The 20,020-nt window shown below is 41.5% G+C and overlaps 1 pseudogene; it reads left to right on the forward strand.

Annotated features, from left to right (window-relative positions):
* Nucleotides 1-19,662, forward strand: part of Rpsa-ps11 (ribosomal protein SA, pseudogene 11) — a 43,075-nt pseudogene extending 23,413 nt beyond the window's left edge.
* The last annotated feature ends 358 nt before the right edge of the window (nt 19,663-20,020 follow it).

Consider the following 20,020-nt stretch of genomic DNA (forward strand, 5'->3'; position numbering starts at 1 on the left):
CTAAGTTCTGGTGCAATCAAAGGGCAGTCTGTTAAGAATACTCCTGCATGAGCCTGATATAGCTGTCTTCTGAGAGGCTCTGCCAGAGCCTGACAAACACAGAAGTGAATGCTCATAGCCAACCATTGAACTGAAAACGGGGTCCCCATTGGGAGGAGTTAGAGAAAGGATTGAAGGAGCTGAATGGGCTTGCAACCCCATAAGAACAACAATACCAACCAACCAGAGTTCCTAGGGACTAAACCACAACCCAAAGACTATACATGGACTGACCCATGGATCCAGGTAGCAGAGGATAGCCTTGTTGCGTACCAATGGGAGAAGAAGCCCTTGGTCCTGCCAAGGATGAACCCCCCAGTGTAGGGGAATGTCAGGGCAGGGAGGCGGGAAGGGGTGGGTGGTTGGGTGGGAGAACACCCTCATACCAGAATGGGGAGGGGGGATGGGTTTATGGACAGGAAACCGGGAAAGGGAATAACATTTGAAATGTAAATTTAAAAAATCCAATTTAAGGAAAAAAATACACAGAGTTCTCCCACTGTGTATTTGAAAGTCATTTGCATTGATTATCACAGCTTTTGAATGCTACATGACTTATAAAACACGATTTGTACTTACCACATGTTATTTTCCCCCTGAATATAGAACTGTTTTGTTTTGTTTTTATTTTCTTTCTTTCTGATCTTTGTGCCCTCTCTATCAGCACGGTCTTGCACACAGAAGGTGTCAGTTGGCAGCATGGGACTTTAACCTCTTCCTTTAATTTACCCACATGTCATCACTTTTTCATTGTTTCCCTGACAAGAAACTACAGCTAGCAACATCCAGAGCAAGCCTGTGCCTGCTGCTGAACATCGGCATAGCAGTGGGCTGATGGCGTGCATGGCGCACACTTTGCTCAAACTAACACGTTCTTAGCTCTTTAGCTGACAGTTTGGAAGCCTCAGTGTAAACACCCAGACATTTGTCATAAGGACACTTGTTCCAGGAAGCCAGGTTGGTGTCGTACGGAAAGCTACAAATACATAAATGTCCTATCAAAACGGTGGCATCAAACTCACTGTAAGAATTTGAAATGGTTATATTTAATATGCTAAACCCATTACAGATGACAAGAGGCTCTTCAGATTCCCCCAAAACTCTGTCGTCTTAGTTAGGGTTTCTATTGCTGTGATAAAACATCATGGCCAAAAGCAAGTTGGGGAGGAAAGAGTTTATTTGGCTCATACTTCTGTGTTTCATTCTACCATCGTCATCAAAGGTCGTTGGAGCAGGAACTCAAGGAATGAACTGGAAGCAGGGACTAAAGCAAAGAACATGGAGTGGTACCTAACGCTACTTACAGGCTTGCTCCGTGTGGCTCACCTGCTTTCATAAAGAATCCAAGGCTGGCAGCACAGGGGTGGCATTGCCCACAGTAAGCTGGGCCCTCCCACGTCAATCCTTAATTAAAATAATTCCCCACCATCTTGCCAGCAGAACAGTGTGGTAGGAGTATTTCCTCAACTGAGAAAGCAAACCAAAACTAGCCAGCACACAAATGCTGTGCAGAAGAATTGGGGCTGCATTAAGACATTAGAATCAACTGGAAAGTTTAGTTTTAGAGATATGAACACAGAAGATTCCAGGAATGTCTGATTCAATGAAATTTTAATATTAATGAGAATGTGTTTAATTATAACATACACATAAGCATTGATACATTTGTGCTCCTGGATACTTTACTACAAATAACAGAATACCTTGAAAACAACATTTAAATATCTGTGCCTAAAAGTTGTGTTCAAAGCCAATAGCTAAAGCCAGGAAGGAGTGAGTTATTCTGTGATGTATTTCTAGGGTGTTGGTTTGAATAAGAATGGCCCCCATAGGCTTATGTGTTTGAATGCTTGGCTATTTGAGAGTGGCACAATTTGACAGCGATTAGGAGGTGTGGCCTTGTTAAAGAAAGTGTATCCTTGGGGTGGGCTTTTGGGTTTCAGACGCTCAAGCCAGACCCAGTGTCTGTCTCTGCCTGCTGCCTGTGGATGTAGATGAAGAACTCTCAGTCTGCTTCTCCAGCACTGTCTCCCTACCAGGCTTCTTGCCGTGATGACAGTGAACTAAACCTATGAACCTGGAAGCCAGCTCCAATTAAATGCTTTCCTTTCTAAGAGTTGCCTTGGCCATGGTATCTCTTGACAGCAATAGAACAGTGACGAAGACAATCACCTCTCTCTGTTCTTTCTTGTAGATCAGTTGGTGTTTATCCTGACTAATGTTTCTTCTCTTCTACTTTGTCTCCCCTCAAACCATTCCTCTAAAAATTTCTGGGAGCCAGGATAGAACGCTCAGTACCTTCTTCCTACCACAGTAGCTGTCCCAGGGACTGCTTTCTTACTAAACAGTAAAATTACCTTTAGAGACATGAAAGGATGCTAACCCCTCAGTCTTGGCTGTTTTACTGAATTAGTTAGGGAAAGAGTCTACAGACAAACTGCTTTAATGTCTCTGAAGGTTTCCTATGTTCAGCCAGTTTGAGCTGAACTGATTTTTTCATCTTTCTCAAAACCATGTTCCACAGATGCCCTGGATCAGAACTATCAGAGAGGATTCCTTAAGAACACCAACTGGTCTGCAAGAAATAATAGAAAAGGACAATACTTTTATCTGGGTGTTGTAAGCCCCATGAAATGGTAATGTACCATCACATGCCTCTGTAGCACTCCATGTACCCAACAGCTAGCTGTGGCTCCTTTCACTTTTCCTACCATTTGGTCTCATGACCAAAAAAAATCTCTGTATACTCTGGTACAGTTTACTTCAGTTAATGATGGCAATCTAACATTCATAACAGTTCATAAGGGGCAAACAAAAAGTGGGACTGTTAGAACTTTAGCTTTTTACAGAAGGAGCCCATAGCTCCTAACTTTAAGTCCTTTTCTCTTCCTGCTTTAAAATCCTATAGGCTGCCATCTTGTGACCATGAGGAACAAGCCTAATGACAAAAGACAAACTCACTAAAGCTGATGTGGGACAATGAAAAGGGCCCGGATCTCTGAAGTCATTAAGAAACTCACAGATGCTTTGAGTATTTCCAACCGAGAAAATAGCTCACCTCCCATAACTCATTCCTCAGAGGAACCACGCTACACCGAGTAAGACACCAACACCTGTGCCTTCATCTTGCATCTGAAATCTTTGGTTCTACTTCCTTTACTCCTACATCATCTTAAACATCGTAAACTGAACTAACTCACCCAGGTCATCCTGACACGTCATCAAGGTCTCTGAGTCCTTCCTCCTCCACAATGCTCTGTCCTTTCTTCAGAATTCATTCACGCTCTCTGTCTTCTCCAAGACAGTGAGGAAAGCAGGAAACAGGGAATGGGTAAACCATGGGCACCTTGAAACTATTCCTAAGCTTTCACACAGGGAGACACAATAACTAAAAACATAGCCATGGACATCTTATGACTGACAGGAAAGAGGAGCTCAGACCGCATCCATCACCAATCTCTAGGCAACCATCCTCCCCCCAACCTGTCCATCTGAGTAGACACTGGAGCTTATGGGTTGCAAATGCCATACTCTGCTCCAGAAATGCAAATTCTGTGGATTCCCCACAGGGCTCAAGTGAATGTTTTAAAAGCTTCATAGCTGCCTGGTGAGCACCCAGGATTCATAACCCTAGATCCGTTTGCTTGCTTGCTTGTTTGTTTGTTTGTTTGTTTTAAAGAGAGGTTCCCCAGCCCTCTCTTCAGTGAGTTTTTATTTTTCCTAATTAATTTTTTAAAATGTAACTAAACAAAAAATGTGGGTTCCTTCCTTAGTGGCCCTAAGATATTTCTATTTAACGGAAGCAATTTCTGCCCAGCACCTCTGCTCAGTTGGCAGAAGGCAGGAATGGTCTCATGATCTCCTGTTTCTATATGAACTGGCACTATTTTATCCACATATGGTTTCAGGCTGCAAACTGAATGTCTAGGAAGAACAAATAGTTCTTAAAGGACCTAAAATATTTCAGACATTTTTTTCTCAACACTGTGACAAGCACAGACACTGTGACTGTACATAAAAAATTCTGTGTCTTTCATTGTCTCAATTTTTCTTCACAATCTTAAGTTCTCTTCTAAAGGAGAGGAGTAAAATTCTTAGTTCATTTCTTACTCTGGTATTTTGTTGTAAATGAAATCCCACTGCCTTTTGGGACTATTCCTAGACTGTAAGTACAAGCTGAAATGATTGGAGAATAGCAACATGAGGTAATAGCATTGTATCAAATGGAAGGAACGTGTTTGCTCAAAGTCACAACAGAGTCAGTTGATGTTCATTATAAATTCACAAACCAAACTTTCTGCCGCTGTCTATCTGAGATATAAAATGGCTTGATATATGCTTAGACTCTTCAAAATCTACTTTAATTAGGGTTCTTAAATGCTTCAACCTCCCTTTTAGCCCACTGACCAGGTAGCGAAAAAGAATGTTAATAGGAAAAGAGAATTGTGGACCTATTTAGAAGTAGTTTTTTGGGTGATTCCAATCTTTGTTGTCAGGATATCAACAGTCCAGTCCAATAGCAAACAACAAACAAATCAGTATCAGTGGCTTCATCCAGCAGAAACCACAAGGCTCCACTGAATTGGCACCAGTCAGTGTAAGTGGCAAGAATCAGTCAGAATACCACAAGAAGTTCTTTGGTGCATTTCTCGCTATGAAGTGAAGACCAGCTAAGACCAGTAAAGTTGCAAGACATTGCAATACAAGCGTATCCTCTCAAGGGCCGGAGAGATGGGTCAGTGGTTAAGAATAGTGACTGCTTTTCCAGACAATCTGGGTTCAATTCCCAGTAACCACATGGCAGCTTACAATTATCTGTAATTCCAGTTCCAGGAGATCTGATGAGCTCACACAGACATATATGCAGGCAAAACACCAATGCACATGAAATTAAAATAAATAATTTTTAAAAAGAGCATCTTCTCACTGTCTATGAGGTTATAATTATTTTCTTTCTAAACATCATGCACAATCTCAAGCATCTGTTTCAGCAAAACATCCTCTCACAAGACAGCGTCCAGAAAAACGTCACATGACACAACTGAGTTTCCAAAGAAACCAGAAATTTCCACTTCAGCCTGATAAGATTTTCAATCATCCCCCCACCCCCCAGGTTTCCAGATTCCAACATCAGGCCAGTTATCTGCCATAGCTGCCAATCCCACAGTACTTTAAGACCCTGGAAACTTTTTAGGATGTACTATGATTTAAACAATATTGCTAAGTGAAAATAATAATCCCTGCAGCTGAAAGATGCTCACACATTCCAGTTATTGGCTCATGCATTTAAGTGAAATGGTTTGCCACAGGAACTGAACTTTCATTGACCATATGAGCCCAAAGATTGGGGTCTTGTAATTACCGAGAGAAGGCACAATTGATCCCATTGATACTGCTCCACAAGCCCTTTTCATTTATTTCCTGTGAATCATATGAACCACAGAGAGATCTCACGCCCACTTTCTCATTAAGGACTGGGTAATGCATTTAACTTTCAGTTATGACTCACTTTGAAGAACACTGTGATCTGACCTCTGGGATTAAGAACGAATAAACTAGATTTTTATCAATATCAGGATCACTAAGGAAACGTAAAGAGATTGCTTTGAGTCATCACAAGGGAGAAAACCATTCATTTTGCAAAGGCTAGAGAATATTCACAGCATGACACAAGAATTCATTGCCAAGGACATAGCCCAGCATCTACCTGGACCAGAAGAGACATTCCCTTTGATGGAGAAGCTTCTTGGAGCAATTCAGAAAGAGTGAATATAGACCCTTCCAGTGCCTTCACTGTGTCTCCTAATATCTGATACTGACATTAGGTGACCTTCTGTACCCACACTATGTAAGGCACAGTTAAATACAAGTTTCTGTGGAAGCAATCCTTGGGACTGAGTTGGGGCAGGGTGGCAATCTATTTCCTTTGTTGATAGGCTATACCCCGACCCCTGTAAATACCTTCTTTGTTTTGTAGTTATATCTTCTTTACTTCCAGTATATTCTTAGCTGTCCTTTCTAAACATCACTGTTTATTACAATAGTGTCAAAAAGAAGGTATGTTGGCAAATTTTGCTCAAGACCAATTGCACAATTCCATCTTCTGCTATGTGCTTCTGAGTGTCAGTTGAGAGTTTGAAATGCTCACCAAATAAAGCTGTCTGTGTTCTACAGGAGACCCTCTGGGAGGTTTCTTTTGAACTGACCTTGTGTCGACTCATAGAATAAGCCAAGATAGACACTGTCTTGAACTTAAGGCTCTATGTTTTCTCTGGGCTTACTTCTTACAATTCCAGTTCACCCCGGCTAAGTCACTCTTGTCTGTTCATTACAGACAAGCACAGTCACCATTAGAAAATATACCCCAATTTAGAGTTGGCTTCTTTTTATTCTTTTTAAAGATATCTGCATTAGCTCTAAACTGTGCATATGAGGAGGGTGGTCAAAGGTCAACCTCAGATTTCTTTTGTTAATGGTCTCCACCTTAGTTTTTGAGCTACACTTGGTTTTTGAGCTTACGTTTGGGCAACGATGGCTGGCCGCTCAGCAGCCAGGATCCACCTGTCTCTGCCCATCCTCTCTCTACCATCACCACCGTGGGACCAGTGGGTTTTGGGTGTATACTGCCTCACTGACTCTCATGTGGACAGCTGAGAGTCTGAACTCAGGTCTTCAAGCTTACACAGCTGGTTTTAGTCGGTGAGCTTTCTCTTCATCCCCCCGAGTACTGTCTTCTTTTAAAGTCCCCAGTTGCATAAAATGCTTTCCTAGTTTTTATTCTTTCCTGTCCTTTCAACCCATTTCCTCCTAAATTGTTTTCCCCAAATAGAAGACATGGAATTGAGATAAGGTAATAAAGTTTGCCCAAAGATATCAAGATAATGCCATTTATACACTCTGGTTACAGAGTGAATCCAAGTTTGCTACTGCAACATTCACTCTTTGTTTTGAGTTCAACTGCCATGTTCCTTTAGGAATGGTCCTATCAGCCCCACTCTGTAACTAACCTGGCTGTCAGTGGCACATCTCAGGATACAAGGAAGGAGAAAAGTAACACTGGAATTGCAAACTGAATCTCCCAACTGGGTGGGGTCCCTGGCAAGTAGCTAATGGAAAGAAAACATGGAAAGGGAACCAAATTAAAAGGAAACGTTGATTTGGCTCAGATTTGCTAGTTTCCCACAGAGAGGATCTTCTGATTGGTTCCAAGAAAGTTAATTTGCGTCATCCTGGAGACTGATGGAGAACATGCTTGGAAGAATGGAAACTAAGAAAAAAGATGCTTGAACCCTGTGGGTAGTATTCGATGGTTAGACACAGTGCTGCCCATCAAAGGCAATACATGTGTGAAAGACAATGGAAGTGTTACTAGGTGTCTCTCTATCTCCTTAGAAAAGAATACCAGGCACTTCAAGGAAGTTTATCTTGAAACTTCTTGCCTAGCTCTGAATGAACAAGGAAGAATTATGAGTCAGGAACTGAAGGAAATGAGTCACAGATTGGTGTGCTTGGCTGTGTGAACTCTGGCTTCACATCCAGTCAATCTGACATATAGTTTGCTTGAAACTGAGAGGCAAAGTTAGTGAGCACACGTCAACACTCAGATGACTGTTTTCCAACATGAAATGCATTTCTGAATCCTATGGCTTTCGATCCAATCTTACAATGAAGCTCACTCTCAGAAGTCATGAAGTTAATGGTTTTCTGGCCTTTTCTGATAAATGTGTCTGCATTAAGCATGGAGCTTACTAGACTGTTAGGAAACATCTAACCCCAATGAGATAACCTATGTTTTCTCCCTAAGGAGCATATAATCAATATATTCAAAAGAAGCCAAATTAACCATGTAAATTAGTAATCACAGTAACTATGCAACAGGCAATATCACAAAATGTGCCTCCTTGGGGTCTAGAAAATGTCTAGTGATTGTAGTCAACAAAATATACAATATTCATTCAGAAGGAAAATAGTCTTTATTTCTCTATATTCTGTTCTTCTATATTTATTCAAACACCAGGATTTATGTTGGATAAGCATCTGTTTTAAAACAAAGGGAGACCATTGCCCTAGTTTATTTTCTGCTTCTATAATAGAACAGAAAGCCTGAGATGGGGCAACTTATAAAAGGAGTTTTTTCTTACAATGTTGGAACCTTGGAAGGCCAAGGCTGAAAGGCCAGCTCTGTTATACAACGTCTTGTAGGTAGGTATTCTTGGCACAGTCCCAGGGAAAATAGGCCAGACAGTGAGTGCATGTGAGAGATAAGGCCAAACTCCATCTTACCACAAAGCCACTCTTGAAATGATGACACAACTTACTTGCCTATTGACCCATGAATGGATGAACCCACTCATGAAGGCTCTGTCCTCGTGACCGAATCCTCTTATTAAGTCCCAATGGGGTTTTGATTTCAGCATGGCTTCTGATAAAGACATTCTTACCCTATCAACCATGGAGACAGTTAGGTAAGCTCTCTTGTGCTCTTACAAACTTAGTTTCTCATTCTATTTTTTTTAGCATCCTGTCTTTCATGGCTCTTTTCATCTGTTTCCATGACAACCAATTAAAAGAAGTATGCCAAATTTCTGAGACCTCATTGCACTCTTTTAAAATTAGACCTAATGGCACATAACCTGCAGTTCCAGTGCTTGGGAGGTCATAGCAGGAGGATCTCAAGTTTGAGTCCAGCCTAGATATGTAGACAGATCTCATCACAGGAAAAAAAACTAAGTTGAACTCTTTTGTTGATAATAAAACTAGCCATTATCAAACTACTTTTATTAGCCCGTCAAATAGCCTCAGAAAATGTGTTTTGCTGCTTCTGTTTATTTGTTTCGTTTGTTTCCATCAAAACTTGCTGATGTCTCTCTTGCTCCTCCCAGAGTAGCTTCCATATTTGTCCAGCTGAGTCCTGAAACCAGAGCTGCATTGCCCAATTATAAGTACAGCTTAAATTGATACTGAAAGCCAACAGCAAAGAGTCAAGCTGATTTTTAAAATAAACGTGCCAGAGGCTAACATGTGATTTAATCTGCCACATTATCTGTTAGGGTTATCCAGAATTGACAACCCTGCATAAATACAGTGTTCCATGATGAGGAAGGGACCTCCGGAAATACCTAATAACTAAAGCTTCTTCTAGCAGCTATAATCTAAGACTTTTATTTGTGTCAGCCACTATACTAAATACTTTGTAGCATATATTGACTCCTTTGGTCTTCATTGAAAGTCCATGGAGAAAGTTCAGTTGTCTCTAGATTATTTAGAATGGGATAAAAACTCAGGTGACCATAGACTGTCAACATCACACAGCTAAGAAGTGGGGTTGCTGGTATTAAAATGTAGCTCAGAGTCTGCCCTTAGCAGTATACTGTAGTGTCCTGTTTAGATTGTAAAGGAAACTTCTTTTTTTTTTTTTATTAACTTGAGTATTTCTTATATACATTTCGAGTGCTATTCCCTTTCCTGGTTTCCGGGCAAACATCCCCCTAATCCTTTCCCCTCCCCTTTTTACGGGTGTTCCCCTCCCCATCCTCCCCCCATTGTCCCCCTCCCCCCAACAGTCTAGTTCACTGGGGGTTCAGTCTTAGCAGGACCCAGGGCTTCCCCTTCCACTGGTGCTCTTACTAGGATATTCATTGCTACCTATGAGGTCAGAGTCCAGGGTCAGTCCATGTATAGTCTTTAGGTAGTGGCTTAGTCCCTGGAAGCTCTGGTTGCTTGGCATTGTTGTACATATGGGATCTCGAGCCCCTTCAAGCTCTTCCAGTTCTTTCTCTGATTCCTTCAACGGGGGTCCTATTCTCAGTTCAGTGGTTTGCTGCTGGCATTCGCCTCTGTATTTGCTGTATTCTGGCTGTGTCTCTCGGGAGAGATCTACATCCGGCTCCTGTCGGCCTGCACTTCTTTGCTTCATCCATCTTGTCTAATTGGGTGGCTGTATATGCATGGGCCACATGTGGGGCAGGCTCTGAATGGGTGTTCCTTCTGTGTCTGGTTTAATCTTTGCCTCTCTATTCCCTGCCAAGGGTATTCTTGTTCCCCTTTTAAAGAAGGAGTGAAGCATTCACATTTTGATCATGTAAAGGAAACTTCTTATTGATAAAGTATGTTTCTAGAAACAGGGTCAGCAGGTCTTATGGGTAAAAGAACCTCATTTCTCTCCAGTGTCTGTGGTCTGTAGTTATTTAAGGTAATTGGAAAGGAACAATAGGAACTTAAACCTGAGCCAGAGGAAATGGACGCCTCAGTTACATAACCGATGAGTCAACAGCCATAGCTGTAGTCCTGGACCACATAGGTAACATTAGATATAGAAATTGGAGAAATTCAGGGCAGCAGGAATAAGAGAATGCCTGATACAAAAGCTAGCATGTAATGGGTTCCTTCTCTGGATTGCTATAGCAACTGTTATCCTCGCTAGATGACTTAGCAATTGACATAACATGTCTCAATGTGTTCAAAATATCGCTCTTTCTCATCCTTATGAAACAGTAAGTCACCTAATATTTGAATCTGTGTTTCCTTAGGTGCGGGCTATTGTTTCAATCCACAGTCAACAATGAAACAAATTTAATGCATTTGTTGTTTGTGAATCGCATTATTTATAATGTTTGTTTTCTTACATAACATACCATACCATCATAAAACCAGGATGTATTCATGATAGAAACTGATGTCACTACTCCTATGGTTTGGTTCATATTTACTGTCTTCATTCTGCTTTTCAGAACTTCTTGAAAAATGTCCTGGTGTTTAAATATACAATACAGAGTGTATGGTACAAGAATTCAGCCTGAAGCATTCATTGTACCAAAGCTACATTTGAATTAGTGGTTGCTACTTTCATTGTTTTCATTTCTAAACATATACATATTTCTAGAAGTGAAAATTACTTCTCATGAATATGTGTGTTTTACATTTTACCACAAATTGCCAAATTTCCTTGAAGGAAAAAAAAATCTATATCATTTATTTTCCTTCACATAAAAAGAATGTTCTCTCCCTATATCCAAGTGCTTGTTTTTGTTTGATTTTTTCAAACCAGCTTTGTTCTGGCTTGTCTCTGTTGCTGTGATAAAACACTGTGACCAATAGCAACTGAGGGCAAGAAGGATTTCTGTGGCTTATAGTTCAGGTCATTGTTCATCACTGATGGAAGTCAATGGTCATAAACTCAAGCAGGAACTTGAAGGCAGCATTATTTCTAACTAGGAAGCTCGCTGACAGGCAATAAAGTAAAACCAAAACCAGGGAAGGAATTCTGCCTGGTGACTGACGCCATCTCATACCCAGCTAGGCTCCTTCTACAGCCCAAGATTCCCTGTACAAGGCTGGTATAGTTCATGGTGGGAGGGCCTCCTACTTAAATTAACAATTAAGACAAATCCCTAAAGACTTCCCCACAGACCAATTTTGTCTAGGAAATTTCTGTCACATGACTCTAAGCTGTGTAAAGCTGATAGTCAAAACTACCAAGAGCAGAATCTTAAATCTTCCAGGGAAGCCTTGAACTCACTCTCTAACTGAGGATGCCCTTAAACTCCTGATCCTCCTACGCCACCTCTGGAGTGTTAGAACAACAGTAAGAACACTGAATCCACTATTTTCGTTTTATTTCTCTTTTTCTGAGCCACGGTCTCATTATATAGTGAAGGATAGCTTCAAGTTCATGATCCTCCTGGCTCAATCTCCAGAATGCTGCAGTTATAAGGTATGCATCCCCTTATGTTTTCACTAGTCTTTATGAAACACAGCAATGGGATTTTTGCACGATGTCTGTTCATCATCTGTGAGCAGTGCCCAAGAAGGCCAGAAGGTATCAAATTCCATGAGCTGGAGTCACTGATCAGATGCTATGTGGGTGCTGAGAATCAAGCCTAAGTCCTCTGAAAGAGCGGCAAGCACTTTCCAGACAGACCGAGCCATCTGTCTGGCCCCACATCTTTTCACCATAACTGTTAGACGTTCTGTTCAGCAAAGTCTCGATTTTTTCTTTGTTTGGAGGGAGGGGCAGGGGTGTGTGTGTGTGTGTGTGTGTGTGTGTGTGTGTGTGTATGTGAGAGAGAGAAAGAGAGAGAGATTCTTCTCTCACTAATTTATTATAGTCTCTGACGTTTCTCTGCTTTTTTTTTCCTTATAGTTGAAAACGCATTCACATAACCCTTCAGTTCTGCTCATGGTCTATTTTACTTCTCTAGAGTTCTCAAACATTCCATACTCAAGTTTGTAATTTTCCCTTTGTCATGTCTAAATTTGGCATTTAATAAAATATTCTGGTATTTATTTTTAAAAAAACCTCTCTCGTTTCATAATTTTAATATGAATACTGTCATTTTATGTATCTGAAATGTGTGGTGCGAGATAAGGCTTTTTTTTTAATTTACTGATTTTGTAGACATCCATTTCACCTGCAAATCCATTGAGCCAAATTTTAAACTTCTTTTTACTTAAAATGGAAGATTCCACAGAGATACTTGCTTCTCATAATAATAATATATTATGCTTAGATCCTTTTAGTCTCAATCTAAGTGATGAAATTGAGTAGGAAATTTCTCAAGGTCATGTAGTTACTAGAGGTCATATTTGAACTTGTTTCACAGATATTTTGGTTCATGTCCTACATGCATTCTCCCAGAAGCCAATATTGTACAGAGTTAAATGCAGAATTAGGAAAGCGAGATGGTAATTGACTTCAATATACAAGGTCAGCCATCTAACATGGGACGAACATCAATTCGTCCCATATTACCAAGCATCTTCTCTATGTGTGTTGGCAAAACCATACAGATTCTCTGGGAGGAATTATTAATTTCGTTTTCCTCTTGCTATGACAGAATGAATAATGTGCAGGAACTCAAGCAGTAATCTTGAGGTAGAAAAAGATTCCTCTAGCTCACAGTTCAAGGGTCCAATCCATCATGGAAGGGCAGTCCTGCAGCAGGACATGGTCACAGTGCATGAGCTATAAATGTCTGCATCTACGCATCCCCATTGTCCATTTATATAGTTAAGGATCCCAGCTAGGGAATCACCCGGTTTATACTGGATGGGGGAATGTCTTACTGTCTCAATTAACATAATCAAGAGAAGAGAATCCCCCATAGCTTTCTTTTAGGTAATTCTAGACTCATCAAGCTGACAAGATTAACCAGTATGGATAGAAAATTAAATAAATGCTCAAAGTTTTATTTCATATCCATGATCTTCATATCCTGATGTTTCCTGAGGAATGCACCTCTGGGCTAGAATCCCAGATTAGATATAGACAAGAAAGCAAACAAAGCATCATGCTTCTCAGACTTAGTGTGGCCAGCAGTTTCCTGTTCTTACCTCTACAGCTAGCACCGTCCTCACCACAACATGTTGCCCACCGTTATGGACGATACCCTCAATTTGTGAGTCAAAATAAACCCTTTCTTATTAAGTTGCTTTTATATTTGACTATATATATAATATTTATATAATAGTATATATTTGCATTTATATATATATCTATCTTATATCTATCTTACATATATTTTTAGGTGTTAGGAATTAAACCTAGACCCTCAAAAGCATGCAGCAGTAAGCCCAGCCCTCTGTGGCTGAAAAGCCAGCATTGCCAGATGTGGTTGGCATCACAGAAGAGATGAAAGAGAAAGCTGCCCCAAGTCGAAAATGGATCCATTCTTATCACCCTGTACAAAGCTTAAGTGCAAGTGGATCAAGGACCTCCACATCAAACCAGATACACTCAAACTAATAGAAGAAAAACTAGGGAAGCATCTGGAACACATGGGCACTGGAAAAAATTTCCTGAACAAAACACCAATGGCTTATGCTCTAAGATCAAGAATCAACAAATGGGATCTCATAAAACTGCAAAGCTTCTGTAAGGCAAAGGACACTGTGGTTAGGACAAAACGGCAACCAACAGATTGGGAAAAGATCTTTACCAATCCTACAACAGATACAGGCCTTATATCCAAAATATACAAAGAACTCAAGAAGTTAGACAGCAGGGAGACAAATAACCCTATTAAAAAATGGAGTTCAGAGCTAAACAAAGAATTCACAGCTGAGGAATGCTGAATGGCTGAGAAACACCTAAAGAAATGTTCAACATCTTTAGTCATAAGGGAAATGCAAATCAAAACAACCCTGAGATTTCACCTCACACCAGTGAGAATGGCTAAGATCAAAAACTCAGGTGACAGCAGATGCTGGCGAGGATGTGGAGAAAGAGGAACATTCCTCCATTGTTGGTGGGATTGTAGACTGGTACAACCATTCTGGAAATCAGTCTGGAGGTTCCTCAGAAAATTGGACATTGAACTACCTGAGGACCCAGCTATACCTCTCTTGGGCATATACCCACAAGATGCCCCAACATATAACAAAGACACATGCTCCACTATGTTTATAGCAGCCTTATTTATAATAGTCAGAAGCTGGAAAGAACCCAGATGCCCTTCAACAGAGGAATGGATACAGAAAATGTGGTACATCTACACAATGGAATATTACTCAGCTATCAAAAACAATGACTTTATGAAATTCATAGGCAAATGGAGGGAACTGGAAAATATCATCCTAAGTGAGGTAAGCCAATCACAGAAAAACACACATGGTATGCACTCATTGATAAGTAGCTATTAGTCCAAATGCTTGAATTACCCAAGATGTACAGAACACATGAAACTCAAGAAGGATGACCAAAATGTGAATGATTCATTCCTTCTTTAAAAGGGGAACAAGAATACCCTTGGCAGGGAATAGGGAAGCAAAGTTTAGAACAGAGGCAGAAGGAACACCCATTCAGAGCCTGCCCCACATGTGGCCCATACATATACAGCCACCCAATTAGACAAGATGGATGAAGCAAAGAAGTGCAGGCCGACAGGAGCCAGATGTAGACACAGCCAGAATACAGCAAATACAGAGGCGAATGCCAGCAGCAAACCACTGAACTGAGAACGGGACCCCCATTGAAGGAATCAGAGAAAGGACTGGAAGAGCTTGAAGGGGCTCGAGACCCCATATGAACAACAATGCCAACCAACCAGAGCTTCCAGGACTAAGCCACTACCCAAAGACTATATACATGGACTGACCCTGGGCTCCAACCTCATAGGTAGGAATGAATATCCTAGTAAGAACACCAGTGGAAGGGGAAGCCCTTGGTCCTGCCAAGACTGAACCCCCAGTGAATGTGATTGTTGGGGAGAGGGTGGTAATGGGGGAAGGATGGAGAGGGGCACACCCATATAGAAGGGGAGGGGAAAGGATTAGGGGGATGTTGGCCCGGAAACCAGGAAGGGGAATAACAATCGAAATGTAAATAAGAAATACTCAAGTTAATAAAGAGGGGGAAAAAAGAAAAAAGAAAATGGATCCAAGAAGGATGGAGAGACAATGTCTTTGGTGAAGCGTTTGCCTTTGGAACAGAAGGACCCGAGTTGGCTCCCCAGAACCCACATATAAAAAATGGGCATGATTGCATGCTTGTAATCTCAACACTGCAGAAGCAGAGACAGGGGGACCCCAAAGATTCACTGGGCAGCCAGCTTAGCCAACCTGGTAAATTACAGGCCAGTGAAAATGTCTATGTCAAAACAACAACAAAAGGTGAACACTGAATAACAACATAACAACACCTCAGATTGTCCTCTGGCCTACACGTGCGCGCACACACACGCATGCACACACACACACACACACACACACACACCTCTACACACACACACACACCCCTACACACACACACAAACACACACACACGCACACACACACCTACACACACACACAAACACACACACACCTACACATACACAAACACACACACACCTACACACACACACACACACACACACACCATCAAACAGGAACATGTGTGTGTGCACATACACACAGATTGGTCACTGCAAGAAAACAGGAGAGAAATTTATTTTAGGGCCAAAGCTAAAAATAATGGCAGCCTTGAGCGCTGTGGGACAGGACCAAAAGATTTATTAAGTTCTATGGGAGCCCCTGTATGAGAAGAGAGAAATTGAAAGTATGAGGTAGAATAAGTTGTGGTTGAAATGTTTCTAAATGTGGTAGATGAGATACCTGCAGCCAACCACATCAGTCAATCCTGTAGAAACTGAACATAAATGCTACATCCTAAAGGACCCAAAACAGTGTTACCCAATAGCCCCAAACTGAATGATCACTGAGTTCTCCCTAGCAGTGAGGGCCAGAAAAGAGTTCACTTCCCAGGCAGTAACTTGTGGTGTTGGTGCTGTTGTTGTTGCTGCTGCTGTTGTTGTTGTTGTTGTTATGTCAAGGGAAATATTTAACTCTACCAAAAATGCCTGTCAAAAATCAAAAGTCAAACGAAGATATTTGATAGATGGAATTAAAAGATGTCATCCCCTGCAGAGCCGCAGCAGTAAGACAACTTAAAGAAGTCCTTGAGAGCAAAGGAAATGCGTGGGGAATGTAAAGCATGGGGAGACAGCCTGCGGCATCAGACTAGGAAAAGCTGCACAGCTGTATAAAAACACTCCCTCCTCATTTTAGAAGCACATGTAACTAATTAACGCTTTCAGTTAACCCTGTAGGAGAACAGACTGATTTATATCACCCAAATGTTAAAAGGATCTGATCTTTAACCAACACCTTTTTATTTTCCAACTGACAGTTGGATTATAATCTGATTGCTATTCTCTGATGTTAAATGTACATTTTCTACCAGTGCTAGTTTGTCATTCATTCTCTCCTGATTTTTTTTAATTTTCCTTTTTTCTCCCCAGATCACCATTCCCCAAAAACTTGTATCTAGAGCTGACAACTTTAACAGGCTCACCCTCTGCCCAGCTCTTTTAAAGGGAACTTTTAATTTCTCATCAATGAATTAATAAGAAATATAGTGTTGCATAATTAGAACTTCTAAGTTCCAGGAAAGGTAGTTTCGTTGACTTTGCCGATGGTTAAGGTAAAATACAGATCAACAAATCAGGGTCAAATCCTTAGAGGAAAACTCCTGCCAACAGAATTGTTTCCAAAATTATAACATAAATGTCCTCCAGGAAGAAAAAGCATTTAGTTTAAAGTGCCTCAAATGCTAGCAGACAAAAATAAGGAAATTACATGCTATTAAAGATGTGTGCATGAAATAAAAATTAGTGAAAAACAAGGTCCATGGATTTGAAAGAGAGTAGAAAGAATACATGCAGGGGTTTGAAGGGGTAAAAGAGGGGGATGTTTAATTATATTATTTAATTATATCATATTATATTATATAAATATACCTTAAATAGGCCCAGTGGTTACAAGCACTAGTTGATTTTCCAGAAGACTGGAATTCAATTTCCACCAACCACATGGCGACTCACAACGATCTCTAACTCAAGTTCTAGGGAATTTGATGCCCTCTTCTGGCCTCCATGGGTACCAGGCACGCATGTAATACACAGACATATATGCCCACAAAACACTCATGCACATAAAGTAAAAATAAATAAGAGAATTTATTTATTTAAATTTTATTTTAAAAAATGAATAAGAGTATATATCCAGAATAAACTATCAAGCTCATACCATCGTCCAGTTTTTTAATAGCTTCTATAAGTAAATAAAAGGTTCTTTTCCCAATCCCTGTGTTCACTGGCTTGATATTTGTACTAAATGTCCCATTGGTGCCCTAAGTATCTACCTATGAACTTCCTCACTTTCTTTTTTATTTTAAAGATTTACTTTTTATATATAAGTACATTGTAGCTGTCTTCAGACACACCAGAAGAGGACACCAGAACTCATTACAGATGGTTGGGAGCCACCATGTGGTTGCTGGGATTTGAACTCAGGACCTCTGAAAGAGCAGTCAGAGCTCTTAACCACTGAGCCACCTCTCCAGCCCCCTTACTTTCACCTCCAGACATGTTCCTCTCCTTACTTGACACTGCAAAGTAGCACCATCTGCTTTGTGTCCATCTCCAAACCTAAAGGCAATTTGACTCCACTCTTCTGTGTCTTAGGAAGACATACTCCGTGCCATCGTTTGGTCTCCATAGCCCTCTCTTTCCTAATTCATTTAACTCAAAGCCAGGAAGCCTAGACTATGGATAAGGCAAAAGAGGTAGAGAAGATACCATCCATGCCTTACTGGTAACTCATATTGATATATGATACCGATAATTCACATTGAACACTTCCGTTATTCTACCCAATGCCTACCTATGCAGTAGGTACTCTTTAAAGGGCTTGATTCAGCCCCCAACTCAGGGACCTCATGAGCAAAGAATCAATGACAGCTGCCTGTCTGAGGCAGAAGCTGTCTTGAGTGATTTGAGCACAGGCCCAACCTGTTCTAGTGAAGCGGTTCTCAACCTGTGAGCCTCAGCCCCTCTAAGACTCAAATAACTCTTTCACTGGGGTTGCCTAAGACCATCCAAAAACACAGTTATTTACATTACAATTCATAACAGTAGAACATTTACAGGTCTGAAGTTGCAATGGAAAGAACTTTATGGTTGGCGGGGTCACCACAACACGAGAGACTATATTAAAGGGTCACAGCTTAGGAAGGTTGAGCGCCACTGCTCTAGTGCCTATTACAGAGACCTTAAGGTGTTTGATGACATCGCCACACCTTCCAGGCATGTGGGTCACCCATAAAAAGGTATTGATCTTAAGTCCGTACAAAATGCAAAGTGAAACCTTTCATTTCTGCACTACCTGGGGACGGGTCCACACGGCGTTGTTCTTGGTTCCCATTGTCGCTTAAAAGGGAAACAATGTCCGGAGCCTGCAGATGGAGGAGGATGTCCTCAAATTCCCTGCTGCGGGAAACCACTTAGGTGGCACCAACCTTGACTTTCAGATGGAGAAGTACATCTACAAAAGGAAAAGTGACGGTATCTGCATCATAAATCTTAAACGGACCTGGGAGAAGCCGTTGCTCGCAGCTCTCACTATTGTTGCTATTGAGAATCCTGCTGATGTCAGTGTCATCTCCAGGAACGCTGGCCAGAGAGCTATGCTGAAGTTTGCTGCTGCTACAGGAGCCACTCTAATTGCTGGCCACTTCATACCTGGGATCTTAACTAACCAGATCCAAGCAACCTTCAGGGAGTCACGGCTTCTAGTGGTGACCGATCCTGGGGCTGACTACCAGCCCCTCACAGAGGCCTCTTATGTCAACCTGCCCACCATTGCTCTGTGTAAAACAGATTCTCCCCTGCGCTATGTGGACTTTGCCATCCCATGCAACAAAAAGGAAGCTCATTCAGTGGGCTTGATGTAATGGATGCTGGCCCGGGAAGTACTCTGCATACGAGGTACTATCTGCTGTGAGCACCCATGGGAGGTTCTGCCTGATCTTTACTTCTACAGAGACCCAGGGGAGACTGAGAAGGAAGAGCAGGCTGCTGCTGAGAAGGCTGTGACCAAGGAGGAATTCCAGGGTGAGTGGACTGCACTAGCACCTAGTTCACTGCTGCTCGTTCTGAGGTGGCTGACTGGTCTGAGGGTGTGCAGATGCCCATCCAGCAGTTCCTCACAGAAGACTGGAGTGCGCAGCCAGCCACTGAGGACTGCTCAGCAGCTCCCACAGCACAGGCCACTGAGTGGGTTGGAGCCACCACTGAGTGGTCCTGAGCTGCTCTGCAGACACCTGAGCAAGGGGGTGGGGGTGGTGGAAGGAAAATAAAGTCCCTAAAATCTTAAAAAAAAAAAAAAAAAAAAAAAGGAAAGTGAAGGGAGAAAGAAGAGCAGAAAAATCGTGGAGCACAAGGCTGCATCCATAACAGGAAGTTTAATCCCAGGGAAGCCTACATCTCCTAAATCAGATTGCCCCGTACGCATTGTAAGTGGGTCTCCCAGGTCACCCGGGAGATCCTGGAAGTGTCGAGGAGTTTGTTCCCCATAAAAGCCCGGAAATATCTAATTGAACCCATCTATCTGTCGTCTCAAGAACCAGCACTTGAAACTTACTTTTCAGCCAAAATCATCACTG

This window comes from Rattus norvegicus, chromosome 9 (assembly GCF_036323735.1).
Source record: "Rattus norvegicus strain BN/NHsdMcwi chromosome 9, GRCr8, whole genome shotgun sequence".
NCBI lineage: Eukaryota > Metazoa > Chordata > Mammalia > Rodentia > Muridae > Rattus > Rattus norvegicus.